Genomic DNA, 14,672 nt, shown 5'->3' on the forward strand with positions numbered 1-14,672 from the left:
TTATTTTTTGAATGAATCTAGAAATTACAACTGAAATACATTTGGTTCCTTGCCCCTATCATCTTGTAGTGTAAGGGTAGAAATGTGTACTCAAAACTGTGTCTTCATTTGCATCATTGTGCATATGTTGGAGAAATAAAAGAATAAGTGAGGTAAACACAAATTAGATGTTTAATTGTTGTTTTTCCTCACGATGATTATTGTTTCATGTTACATGTTAGGTGAAGGCATGAATTGATGCTAGAAAAAATAGTGAAAAAATTTTATGCAGTAGGCAACAATAATTAGTAGAACCCCATAAAATAAAAATCTGAGAAACATATGTTCTATAAAACGTATGGGAAGTAGACAATGCTAAGGTTGTGATAGAGTAAATCGCCACATTTTTGAACATGCTGTATGTTATATAAAAGCAATGTTTATAGAGACATAGTACAAGACAAATAATAAAAGTAAAAATATTCAAAGGAATTACAATGAAGTTTGTCTTATTAATGGACTCAATTGAGGGGATTGGATCCCTATATGGCTAGGCATTTTCCAGACATAAATGTGACTAGTCTACAGGTTCCTTAGTATTCTAAAGGGAGAAATAAAGGTTTAATAGAGTGTTACCCTGGAGTCATTAATGTAATCCTTTAAATGTATAGGTGTTTGATTTTCATAGCAATCACTGAATATTTCAACAGTAATGTAAGAAATTTGCCTCTGGGTGTCTTCTAATGACTTTTTATGTGACATGATTGCCTATTGGCTTAGAAAATAAATTAAAAATCCCAAGAACATTGTGGCTATTTTCCATCCTAGCCGGCTTTCAGGCTTTGTTCTAAATGAAGCTGATTTTAAAGGTGTTTATGGTAAGACAATTAGAAGAAAAAGAAATTTCAGAAAGAACAAACTTATTCAACATGTTCTAGCCCCAGTTAAGACCTCATACATCATAGTTTATATGTAGTTTTCTCTAATCCAGCTTGATGGTTATCTAAGAGAGGGAAAAGGAGGCAACCAGACAGACACAGACACACACACAGACACACACACAGACACACACACAGACACACACACACACACACAGACCCTCTAAACATTTTCTCTCTGCTATAAGTATAAAATAATTCTACAGTGTCCATGGTTTTATTTTTTTATTTGTTTTGTATTTTACATGTGCATTTAACAGCAAATGATCAGGGTAGTTTTGAGTGCTCTTTAGTATATAGATAGGGAGCTTGCTTTGTCATAGGTTTGAAGAAAGATTCCCATTTCAATTGAGGTGCTAGCAATATACTTTTGTTACTATGTCTCCAGCCTTTCCTCAAATACATTAAGAATGAAGTTCACCAAGCCTCAGTGTCACAGCAGACAAGTGGCCTCGCTGTGTGCGAGATGCATTGAACATGAGTAGGTGGCAAGATTAAGTTTTAGACCTACAATCTATCCCTTCCCCTTGGGCCTTGGGTCAAAATCTATAGAAGTTTTCTGATCATGAGGTCAATTTCTAACCAATGGGGATGCTAAAAGCTCTCAAGTAATATAGGCCTTGTACGGACTAAATATATGAGTACAAGAGTTGGTATTGGAAATAAAAGTAAGTCCTTTTTATCTTCATTATTTTCATTATGGGGTGTTCTTTGGCGATAAAGATGTTCATACAGTGTATCCCACTATTCCCAGGTGAGTTTCAATAAATGAAATCAATTCAGCTACCTTCAGTGACTTCCAGAGAGACAACTTCAAAGGGCAATAGTAGGATGGTGAACAATGGGGGTCCCCCTGTGTGCTTCATGCTCTAGTTTTACACAGAAAAAAACAACCTTACTGTCTAGCTTGAACAGAATTTCTATAGCAACTTCAATCAAAAATAAACTAAGTGTCACAGAACCAAAGGGAGTTGAAAATAATGTTGTATTTCATTAAATGAAGTCACTTTTAAGAGTGATTTTCTAAGGTCTAAAAATAGTGAATTTCTTTTTGTTGTGCCCTCGTGGGTTTGCAGCAAACTTTGTGAAATGCCAAGATTTGATACTGCTTTGAACAGATTTTCAAGTGCACCAAATACATAGCAAATCTGATCTCTCCTCTTTTTAAAATGCCTCCCTTAAATACACATGCAAAAAGCATGTCCTACTTGTATGAAATAGATGAAGACACATGAAAGATTAATTTTGAAGAGCATAAGAAATGAATTCTAGATAAATTAATTGAAATTATACATTTAAAAATCATAGGTTACATATATGGAAAAATTTCCAATGGGAAATTTCCTAGTGAACCTTCAGTTTACCACTCTATTAATTCCTGGTGTCTGGGGACAGTAACAACATAGAACATATGGGAGTGGACAGCTGATGTTTGTATTAACTTAATACCCACCCACACGAGGTGTCCCATGCCCTACACTGTCTGGATGGTCAGGAACCAGACACTGGGTGGCCCAACCAACCAAACGAACAAAATGATTCTTAATGATATTCTTCTAGACTCATAGACCAGTGCCTTATCTAGTCATCATCAGATGGGTTTCCTCAGGCAGCAGATCAGAGTGGGTGCAGAGATTGACAGCTGACATTTGTACAGAGAGAGAGAGAAAGCCTAAATTGAAGGTTTCTATCAGGTCCAAAGGTTCCATGCTCAGAGATCAGGGAATCCTGAGGAAGAGGGTTAGGAGCAATCAGAGACAATGGAAGGCACCCAGGGAACATGGTCCACCAGATCAACTAAGCAGGTATCATATGAGCTCACAGAGAAGGAAGCAACAAGCCACGGGCCTGCTGCATATATTATGGTCTGCACCAGGTCCTTTGCATATATATATTGTAGCTATTAATTTGGTTGTAAGACTCCTAACAGTGTATTTTTGCTTCCTTTTTGTTTATTCTTCTCTCATATATCCCAATAACAGTTTCCCTTTCCTCCTCTTGATCCAGTCCCTCCCTGTACCTTTCATCTCCCCGAGATCCATTTCTCCTCTGAAAGGGGCAGACATTCCAGGGATACCAACCAAACATGACTCAACAAGCTGTACTAAGAATTGGCACATCCCCTCATATTAAGGCTGGATGAGGCAGCCAAGTTGGAGAAACAAAGTTTCCAATAGCAGGAAAAAGAGTCATAGAGAGACCTACTTCCACTGTTAGGAATCCCATAAGAACACCGAGCTACACAAGAATAAAATCTATGCAGAATAACAAGCTTAGACCCATACAGGGTTCATGATTACTGCTTCAGTCTCTGTGATCTCCTATGTCCTCTGCTTAGTTGATTCTATGGGCTATGTTTTTGTGTTATCCTTGATCCCTCTAGCTCCTACAATAATTCCTTCCTCTCACTTTACTACAGGATCGCTCAGCTGAAAGTTTGCCTGGGGGGGGTGGTCCCTGTTCATGTCACTTGCTGTTTGCAACCTCTCTGACGACAGTTGGGTTAGAAATCAATCTATGAGTATAGCAGAGTAGAGAAGACTACCAGTAAGAATCCTTTAGTTGACTTATTTTGTTGTGGGCAGGCAATCTTGTTTGGTTATATCCCAAGTCTCTGGGCTGTCCAACCTGCAGTTCCTGATCCTCCCTTTTGTGGCATGGGACTCTAGTTGGACAAGTCATTGGTTGGCCATTCCCACATAGTTCTATGCCACCTTTACCCCAACACATCTTGCAAGCAGAACAAATTATGGGTTGGAGTTTTTGCCGTCAATGGAAGAATGAATAAAGAAACCGTGTTACATTTGCACAATGGAGCATTAATCAGCTGTCAAAAGAAATGACATCATGAAATTTGCAGGCAAATGGATGGAACTAGAAAAAAATCATCATGAGTGGGGTAACAACATAAACAAGGTGTGTCCTCACTTATAAGTGGGTATCAGCTGTTAATTAAAAGATAATCATGTTACAATCCCCAAACCTAGAGAAGCTGGGTAAGAAGGAGGACCCAAGGGAGGATTCATGGGTCTTCCATGCAAGGGGAAATAGATGTAGCAGGGGGAGAGGAAGAGATGGATGTCAATGGGAGCAATCAGGTGGGCAGGGGGATGGAGAGAGAGAATGCTGGCAGAAGCAATTGGAATTGGTGGGCACTTTGAGGTTGCCATAGAAACCTAGTGCATTGTAAACTCCCTGGAGTCTATGAGAATTACCCTAATGAAGACTCCTAGCAATAGGGGATGCAAAGTCCAAATGGGACAACTCCTGTGACCTGTCAAAGTTTCCAGTGGAGGAATTAGGACAACGACTCAGCCTTTTACCTACAATTTGTATCTATTAGCCTTTTGCCTGCTCTTGGGCCTCTTTTCCTCCTGTTGGATTGCCTTGTCCAGCCTCAATATGAGGGATTTTTCTTGTCTTATTGTATCTTGTTTTGCCATGTTTGCTTGTTGTCTCTTACATGCCTGATCTTTTTCTGGAGGAAACTAAACAGAAGGGGCATAGATATGAGGGAGTTGTGGAGTGTTACATGATAAATAAAAAAAAAAAACTAGAGACTGGTATTGGGGTTCAAGCTTTAAACTGAAGATCAGAGAAACAAACCAATCAAGATAGTAGATCTTACATCTACTCAGCGGAAATAGCAATCCTGTCTCCACAAATCCTCAGAGGCAACAGGCTCTGAGTTCCTGTCTCCTCCTCCTTTTATTCCTTTCACCACTCAGTCATATCCTCCTGTGTCTACCACTCTAGTTGTGGGATTAAAGATGTGTAATCCCAAGTGCTGAGATCACTTTTGTGTGGGCTGTTTCTCTTAGGACTGAATCAATTTTGTGCAGTCAGTGTGGCCTTGAACTAACAGAGATCCACCTATCTCTTAATCCTGAGTCCTGGGATAGAAGGTGTGTGCCACCACTGCCTGAGACTGTCTTTGCTTTCTGAACCATCAGGCAAGCTTGCATAAATCATAGTTAATATATCACCACCGTCGAGAAGTATGACCAGAGAAACTAAGAGGAGTGGAAGGACAGGAAACTGTGGGTGGGATGTGTTGTATGAGAGAAGAACCTATTTTCATTATAAACAAAGCAACAAAAAGAAAGCCCCTTCTCTTTTTGTGCTTTCTCCAGGAGATTTTCCATGCTCAGCCTCCCCATTCCTGGGGATACTAATAATAACTGGAGGCAGCAGCTGAGAAAACCTTTGATAAATACAAAAAGAAAAATCTGTTTTGGCTGAAAGCACAGTCCTCAAGAGCATCCCTGTCCCCGAGATTCTGAAGCGCTGTTATAAATGTTCTTGCAATGGTTATTTTTGACTGATTTTTGGTGAATCCTCCTTAAGGATCGAAACTGTGATAATGTTTATCTTCCCATCCAGACTCAAGAATTGAAACACGCTTGGGAGAGGATACTCAAGCAAAGCCTGCACAGCCTCTCCGAAATAAGGCTCCCCTCAACAGCAAATGAAAACACACCAGCAGGAGCCAGGAAGAGTTTTCAACTTAGCGAGTAAGAGCCACTTATGAAGCCCAGACGATGTTGTTGATGTCAGACATTTAGTTCAGGGGGAAGCAGGTGAGAGTGAATTTATTAACTGAATGGGAAATGGAGTTACTTATAGTCACCCAGAGTTTGGCAGAGCAAAGTCATTTAGTTTAAAATTAACAAACCTCATAGAAATCTGATTTTTCCCTGACTATGTAGCACTTCATCCTATGTGAAAAATGATACATTTGAATATGTTCTTTGATATCACACTCACGTCTTAACTTTGACCATTTCTTTTCCCCACTCTGGGCTCCATTGAAGATGGAAAAGAATGGGGAGAGCACAGAAATTGTGCTTTCCTTTTGTTTTCTGTGCTGTCCTGGTTCTCGTTGTTGATACTCCCCAAGAGGCACACTTTGCTCTTCGGACACATGGCCCTCTGCCATGTAACTTATTGTCGTCCTTGGGAAACAATCTATGGGTGGCTCACTCTTCTTCTTGCACTATAGATTACCCACGCAACTCTCTGAGTTCTAGGTGCTATTTCTTCTCCAATATCAGCCTTAGGTAATCCAAAGCCTGGGCTTTGGAGTCATTACCATAGGAGCATGGGGGACTGACAAATAACCTGTGAAAGAATGATAATGTCTAGCCAACTGATAATCATTTCTATTCTTGAATAAAAATTCTTGTTAAAATCTGTGATGCCTGGAAGTCCACAGAGATAGATTTCAGCCTTCAGACTGGATTGAATAGGGCACTGAATTCTGTTTTGTTTTCTTTGTTCTTTTCTGTGTGTCAGCTATGTCAATTTAATAATGACATCTGCATATAAAATTAGGTACTGGGCCTCACATCTATATATCATATCATCCATGAGTTTAAAGAGCTAGTCTCAGCAAATGATTATTATTGTAATTATGGGCTAAAAGCCCTGATGTCAAACATCTGTATCAAAGGGAACTCTACTCAGAGTTTTGTCACTGGAAATGGACTGATCACAAACCATCTGTAAATTTATCATAAAGACAGGAAGAATAAAAATTCTAAATAAAATATTAAGATAAACCTTAAGAGTAAAATGTGTCCCTAGTATGTGTAAGGCCTTGGGTCCTGTCCTCATCATTGCAAGGAATAAACAAATGAATAAATAAATAATAAGTAAATGAGTATAATTTCTTCAGTTAGTGAGGAATGGCCTTGGTTCATCCTTGACACTATCATATGCTTGCTAAGAGAGGGATAGAATTGGAATGCCTCTCTAAAATTATTTTTCACTGAACTTTTAGATTTGTGCAAATCTGGATGCTTAGCAATTCTGAGTCTACCAGAATGGGCATTATGTAAATAGAAACGCCCATGCTTTGTGTTTCCTCAATGTTTTTCAAAGGTCATTCATGAGATAACAGGGCATTATTCACTGACTCATATATGAGGGTTTCACATTGTTTTTTGTATCGCAGAGTTCATATCACCCATGTCTTTGTATGTGTGCAAATTAAAGAGAAATGTGCTATCAGCCTCAAAATAGAGAGTGGTGCTTTTTGAAGCAATTTTAGTGGATATGTTATAGCACAGGCTTTAAGGATTTAAATGCAGTGTAAATTAGGTAGTCCAATATTATTTTGCTTGCTAATTAAAATAGTCATTCCACTGTATATTTTGTAGCTTATAACAAGTTAAACACTCCTATACTGTTGACTGCATAAGGATAACACTTGTTATGCAGTAAATATGTGATGGAATGAGAAAGGTATTGGAAAAGCCATGTCACAATATATTGCTTTCACAAATCTGTAACAGGGAAGCTCATTAGGAAGTTAAACAGATGATTATTTCAGAGAATAATAGTCACACAGAAATACAGAGGAATTACAGAAACAGACTTAATTTAGAAATTAATTAACTATGCAGTGCTAGGGTTTAACTTGTACCTAAAGGGATGAATAGGGATTGTCAGATAAACAAAGAACAAATGATATTCACAGATAAGACAGTGTTAATGCCGAGGAGTAAAGGAATGAAAAAAACTGAGATGAATTCAGGAGGATGCATAATTTGCTATTCAGACCATGATGCACTTGAGAGTACTAGTGGATATTAGTAATTAAAAGTACATTATGCTTTAGAATACTGTTGATCCGGAAATTGAATTTAATGTTGATAAATATTTGTAATAATTCTAATAAAATGCTATCAAAGTAATTTTTAAAATTAAGAAAGAGTTGTACATATTAAAATATAAAAATGCTCTTTTCCATTTCATTATCTGAGCATTAAACCATAGAAATAGAGTAATTAACTCTGATGAGTTATTGATATTTCATTCTTGATTCAGCTTCTGGTATTTGGAAAGTATTCTTAACAGATAACTTACAGTGAGCACAAAAATTTTTACTTTTCCACAGACTATCCTGAGACTATAAGGATGCACCAAAATTGTTGTGAATTAAAGGTGTTTTTTGTTAACAATTAAATATGTGTGTATGTTTGTATGTGTGTATGCACATGTATATATATGTAATAATAACCAAAGACAAAGAAGTTACCAACTTGAGAATGTGGGGTGTGGGGAGGATATAGAAGGTGTTTGAGGGAGGGTACCTAGGATGGATAGAGGGAGAAAGGGGAAGCAGGGAAATATATAATATTGTTTCAGTTAAAAACACACCTATTGAGCCAGACTATGTTGACTCCTCATGGGAGTATTTACCTGTGAGGAGGACTGGGCTAGGGAGGAGAGAAAGGGTGTGGGGTGGGAGGAGGGGTGGAACGAAAAACTGTGGTTGGAATGTAAAATGAAATAAAAAATTAAACAAAAAAAAAACTGGAAAGAACCCATAGCCTCAGAAAAAGAAAACTGCAGTATAAAGGACCGGGAATATTAACACTTGTAGAATCCTGGAACAAGACCTAATTCTGGATCACATAGTTGCATTTGCTCACACATCTCTCTATCATTTTTCACTGTAGCCTTCCTTCCCCTGATAAGGACTGTCTATGTCCTCCTTTCAGTTCAGTATGGTTGTTAAACTAAGATGCCTTTTATTAAATAACTCGATTACAATAAATCATTATAATAAGCGTGTCTTAAAACCTATGTTTTCACAGAGGAGATGAAACAAAACTCAGACAGTAAAGCGATTCAGGGCTTACAAATCCCACCGAAAGCAGATAGCACACCACTCCAGGCATGGAGAAGAGACAAACAGTTTGAGACCTGTACACTCACGAATAGGGATGTAGCAAAGGAGAAAATGTGTGGACCTGTAAGCTGAAAACTTTACAGATGTGTAGAAGGAGATTTTTTTCTACTTCGGTCCCACTAGACTGGTTTTCCTTCTTCCACCGGGTCCTACTGTGGCTTTAAATAAATAACCACTCTGGCCGGGCATTGGTGGCGCACGCCTTTAATCCCAGCACTTGGGAGGCAGAGGCAGGTGGATCTCTGTGAGTTTGAGGCCAGGCTGGACCAACAGCCTCCAAAACAGAGAAACCCTGTCTCGTAAAACCAATAAATAAATAAATAAATAAATAAATAAATAACCACTCTGATGCTTACAATCGTTTAGCCAATGGATTAGGCTTCTTTCTGGCTGGCTCTCTCTTAATTATTAACTCCCGTCTTTTGTATTAATCCCTGTGTTTCCATGTGTGGCTACATGGCAATTCTCCTTTTTCTTTCTTCTGCCTATTTTTTTGTTCCAAATTCCTACCTAACTAAAGTCTGCCTGTGCATTGGCTGAAACAGCTTTATTCATCAACCAACAAAAACAATACGTATTTGTAGCATACAGAAGGACCTCCCACATTACTGGTTTTTAAAAATAATTTTGTATTAATTCTTTGGAGGTTTTGATCATATTCAGCCCCTCTCCTTTAATTCCCACAGCTCTATTTAGAGTCTAAATTATCTAAATTTTAGACCAATCACATAGGAGTTTGGTGGAGTCACATGGTGACTGAGATGTGTTTCCTGCTGCAGCTCTGACAAGTCCATAAGAATAGTTGAGTCAGTGGGAGCAGGTGACTAGCTGAATCCAGAACTCTATATACAGGATGTTATAGAGACCAGTTATGCAAAGCAGATGTCTAGATAAAACAGATCAAGTAACTGCAAAGAGGCAGAGAATGGTACACTGTGTTGATGGTAACTAAACTGGGCTTCCCACAGGAGAAAAATTAATCTCATTCAAAATGGAGGCAAAATTATCATAGTAATTCACCAAAAAATTTAATTATGGCAAAATATGCCCTCCCTAAGACTATTACCATCAATAGCTTATGCAAGTTGGGGCTAATCAAAGCCAATCTACCCAGTGTTATTACCATTGCCTCAGTGGATGGATGCGGTAAGTAACTAGGAAGCCATTTTCAGTCTGCTTGTATTAAGATGTAGATGAACGTCTAGGTTGTTTTCAGTATTGGGAATTACTCGGCTATTTTTAAAAAAATGACACCATGAAATTTGAAGACAAATGGATGGAACTAGAAAAAACTTACTGCGAGTCTTAATCTAGACCCAGAAAGATAAACATGGCATGCACTAAGTTGTAAGTGGATATTACATGTTAAGTAAAGGACAATCATGCTGCAAGTCTATACCTAAAATGGCCAAGTAGCAAATAGGGCTAGAAGGAGGTGCATGGGTCTCCTAGAAAGGGAAACAGAATAGATTTTATGGGTGGACCGAGGTTGGGTAGGGATAAGAAGAGGAGGGATTAGGTGGGGGATGGATGCAGAGAGTATTAGAATTAGGGAACATTTGGTAGGCAGCATGGAAGCCTAGTGCAATGGAAACTCCCTAGAATCTACAGAGGGAGACCCTAGCAAAGACTCATAGTAATGGAGGATACTAAGCCTGAACGGGCCATCTTCTGTAGCCAGGGAAGGCTTCCAGTGGTAGGATTGTGATACCAACCTAGCCATAAATCTTTTGACCTACAATTTGTCCTGTCTGCAAGGTGTGCTGGGATCATGGTGACACAGAACCTGTGTAAGTGGCTAACCAGTGACTGGTTCAAGTTGAGGCTCCCACCATTTCGGAGAGCCCATGCCTGACTCTGCCCGGATGATCAGGAACTGGAAGCTGGATAGCCTACAGACCTGGGATATAACAAAACACAACTAACAAATAAAAAAGTCAGTAAGATGATTTCTAATGATATTCTGCTATACTCACAGACAGGAGCCTAGCCCAGTCATCAACAGAGAGGCTTTATCCTGCAAGCAGATGCAGAGTCTCGTGGACAAAAGCTAGTCAAAGCTCAGGGAACCCTGCTGAAGATGGGGAAGAAGGATTGTAGGAGCCAGAGGGGCCCAGGACACCAGGAGAACACAACCACCAGAAACAACTAAGTAGGAAATAAAGGGGCTTACAAGGGCTGACAAGAAACTGAAGGAAGATACCTAGAGCCTGACAGGATCTGAGCTAGATCCTCTGAATGTATGTTATGGTTCTGTAGCTGGGTGCTCTTGTGGTACTCCTAACACTGGGAGTGGGGGGTGTCTCTGACTCTTTTGCCTGCTCCTGGGACCCTTTTCCTCATACAGGGTTGCCTTGCCCCAGCTTAGATCTGAGGGTTTGTAAGTAGTCTTGTTATAACTTCTTGTGCCATGTTTGATTGATATCCCTGGGATACCTGCTTATTTTCTGAGGGAAAGAGGAGGTTGAAGAGGGGACTGGGAAGAGTGGAGGGAGGGGAAACTGCATTTGGGTGGTAATGTATGAGAAAGGAATAATTTTTTTAAAAAAAGACTCAGATGATTTAGTATGCTTTCACAATTCTAAAAGTGCCCCACTATAATCTTTAAATATATATTTTTGAATCATTAGAAATCTTTTCTTCAAGCTAATATTGAGTAAAATACAAAGAGGCATAGTAAAGAATCAGCTATACTTAAAAAAACAGGATCACGAAACAGGCCAGCTTCCCGGCCTGTGTTCCAGAGCCTGCAGATCGCCTGGGAACTGCACAGAGCTCCCAATCCCGGTGGGAGCCAAGCACCCCAGACTCCAGATCTTCTCTCCCACCAACGATTCCAGGAAAGGAGAGGAGGCTGGGAGTACAGGGAAGTAGCTGTCCCTCTGGCATCATCAGGTAAACAGGCCAGCTTCCCGGCCTGTGTTCCAGAGCCTGCAGATCGCCTGGGAACTGCACAGAGCTCCCAATCCCGGCGGGAGCATCAGGTAAACAGGCCAGCTTCCCGGCCTGTGTTCCAGAGCCTGCAGATCGCCTGGGAACTGCACAGAGCTCCCAATCCCGGCGGGAGCCAAGCACCCCAGACTCCAGATCTCTCCCACCAACGATCCCAGGAAAGGAGAGGAGGCTGGGCGCACAGGGAAGTAGCTGTCCCTCTGGCATCATCAGGTAAACAGGCCAGCTTCCCGGCCTGTGTTCCAGAGCCTGCAGATCGCCTGGGAACTGCACAGAGCTCCCAATCCCGGCGGGAGCCAAGCACCCCAGACTCCAGATCTTCTCTCCCACCAAAGAGACCAGGAAATTACAGGAGCCAGGGAGACCAGGGGAGTAGCTGTTCCGGATCAGGTACAACAGGACCCAGCATAGGGTCCAGGGGACCAGGTAGGAGGCTAAGCGCCCCAGATTCCTGTTCTTCTTCTCTACCCACGGACCAGCATTTGGACAAGGCATAGAAGAACCACCAGATTACTGGACTTACTAGCACCCACCAAAAGGGAACTCTGGTCCCCAGACAAGGAAGGGGCTCTTTCTGCACTCACTAAAGGAAGAGATGGGAAAGAGACAATACAAAAACACAGTCAGCAACAGAAAAACAAATATGACACCGCCAGATTCTAGAGACTCCACACCAGCAAGACCCCAATATTCCAACGCGAAGGAAGCAGAAGAGAACGATCTTAAAAGCACTTTCATGAAAATGATAGAGGCCCTAAAAGAGGATATTGGAAAATCACTCAAAGAAATGGAAGAAAAAACAAACCAAAAAATGCAAGAAATGGAAGAAAAAACAAACCAAAAAATGCAAGAATTGGAAGAAAAAACAAACCAAAAACGGCACGAAATGGAAGAAGAAATGAAGCAAAAAATGCAAGAAATGGAAGAAAAAGCAAAGCAAAAAATGCAAGAATTAGAAGAAGAAACATACCAAATAAGGCAGGAAATGGAAGAAGAAACAAAGCAAAAAATGCAAGAAATGGTAGAAAAAACAATGCAAAAAATGAAAAAAATGGAGGAAGAAACAAACCAAAAAAGGCAGGAAATGGAAGAAGAAACAAAGCACAAAATCCAAGAAATGGAACAAAAAGCAAACCAAAAAATGCAAGAAATGGAAGAAAGAACAAACCAAAAAATTCATAAAAGGCAACAAACGGACGAACAGATAAACAGAAAATTGCAAGAAGCAATGCAAACGCTGCAAGGGTTGAAAACTGAAATAGAGACACTAAAAAAAACACAATCTGAAGAAAGGCAGAAAATAGAAAAGCTGGACAAACAGTCAGGCACTACCAATACAAGCATTACCAACAGAATAGAAGAGATGGAAGAGAGAATCTCAAGTGTTGAAGATACATTAGGAGAAATGGATTTATCAACCAAAGAAAACCTTAAATCCAACAAATCCTTAACACAAAACATCCAGGAATTATGGGACACCATGAAAAGACCAAACCTAAGAATAATAGGTATAGAAGAAGGAGAAGAAATCCACCTCAAAGGGGCAGAAGGCATATTCAACAAAATCATAGAAGAAAACTTTCCCAACCTTAAGAAAGACATGCCAATGAAGGTACAAGAAGCCTATAGAACACCAAATAGAGTGGACCACAAAAAAAAATCCCCTCGCCACATAATAATCAAGACCCCAAACATACAGAATAAAGAAAGAATATTAAGAGCAGCTAAGGAAAAAGGTCAAGTAACATATAAAGGCAGACCTATCAGAATTACACCTGATTTCTCCATGGAAACTCTGAAAGCCAGAAGGTCCTGGATAGATATTCTACCTACACTAAGAGACCATGGATGCCAGCCCAGACTACTATACCCGGCAAAGCTCTCAATCACTATAGACGGAGAAAACAAGATATTCCATGACAAAACTAGATTCAAGCAATATGTGTCCTCTAACCCAGCCCTACAGAAAATTTTGGAAGGAAAACTACAACCCAAGGAAGCTAACTACAACCAGAAAAACATAAGCATTAGAGAATCCCTCTCTACCAACAGCCAAAAGAACAAAGGGGTGAAATTCCACCCATAATTCCAACAACAACAACCATCGCAAATCGAAGAAGGATGAGCAATCAATGGTCATTAATATCCCTCAATATTAACGGCCTTAACTCACTCATAAAAAGACACAGACTAGCAGAATGGATTCGAAGACAGAACCCTTCCTTCTGCTGCATACAAGAAACACACCTCACCCTCAAAGACAGACATTACTTGAGAGTTAAAGGTTGGGAAAAAATTTTTCAATCAAATGGACCCAAGAAACAAGCAGGGGTAGCAATCCTAATATCTAACAAACTAGACTTTAAAATAAAATCAATCAAAAGAGATGAAGGAGGTCATTACATACTCATCACAGGTGAAACCCACCAAGACGAAGTGTCTATCCTGAACATCTATGCCCCCAATACAAAGGCATCCACATTCGTTAAAGAAACATTATTAGAACTTAAATCTCATCTAAAGCCCCACACAGTTATAGTGGGAGATTTCAACACACCACTCTCACCACTAGACAAGAATACCAGACAGGAACTCAACAAAGAAGCAAAGGGTCTAATAGAAGTAATGACCCAACTGGGATTAACAGATATCTATAGAACATTTCATCCACATAAAAAAGAATATACCTTCTTCTCACCACCACATGGAACCTTCTCAAAAATCGACCACATACTTGGCAACATATCAAACCTCAGCAGCTACAAAAAAATTGGAATAACTCCATGCATCTTATCAGACCACCATGCCTTAAAATTAGAATTCAACAACAACACAAATTGCAGAAAACCTACAAACTCATGGAAATTGAATAATGCTCAACTGCACCATCCCTGGGTCAAAGAGGAAATAAAAAAAGAAATTAAAGACTTCCTCGAATTCAATGAGAATGAAGACACAACATACCCAAACCTATGGGACACTTTGAAAGCAGTGCTACGGGGAAGTTCATAGCACTAAGTGCTCACATGAAGAAACAGGAAAACAGTTATACCAGAGAATTAACATCACAGCTAAAAGCTCTGGAACACAAAGAAGCAAACTTC

At 39.8% G+C, this 14,672-nt stretch overlaps 1 long non-coding RNA gene across 1 annotated transcript in view; it reads left to right on the forward strand.

The window, feature by feature from the left end:
- The window catches only part of LOC110341351, a 44,626-nt gene that overhangs the window by 17,877 nt on the left and 12,077 nt on the right, over positions 1-14,672 (forward strand). The window contains exon 2 of the long non-coding RNA XR_002383255.2: positions 5,301-5,497. This is a non-coding gene — a long non-coding RNA (uncharacterized LOC110341351). The remainder of the gene's footprint in view (positions 1-5,300; positions 5,498-14,672) is intronic.

This window comes from Mesocricetus auratus, unplaced genomic scaffold, assembly GCF_017639785.1.
Source record: "Mesocricetus auratus isolate SY011 unplaced genomic scaffold, BCM_Maur_2.0 Super-Scaffold_100023, whole genome shotgun sequence".
Taxonomy (NCBI): Eukaryota; Metazoa; Chordata; class Mammalia; order Rodentia; family Cricetidae; genus Mesocricetus; species Mesocricetus auratus.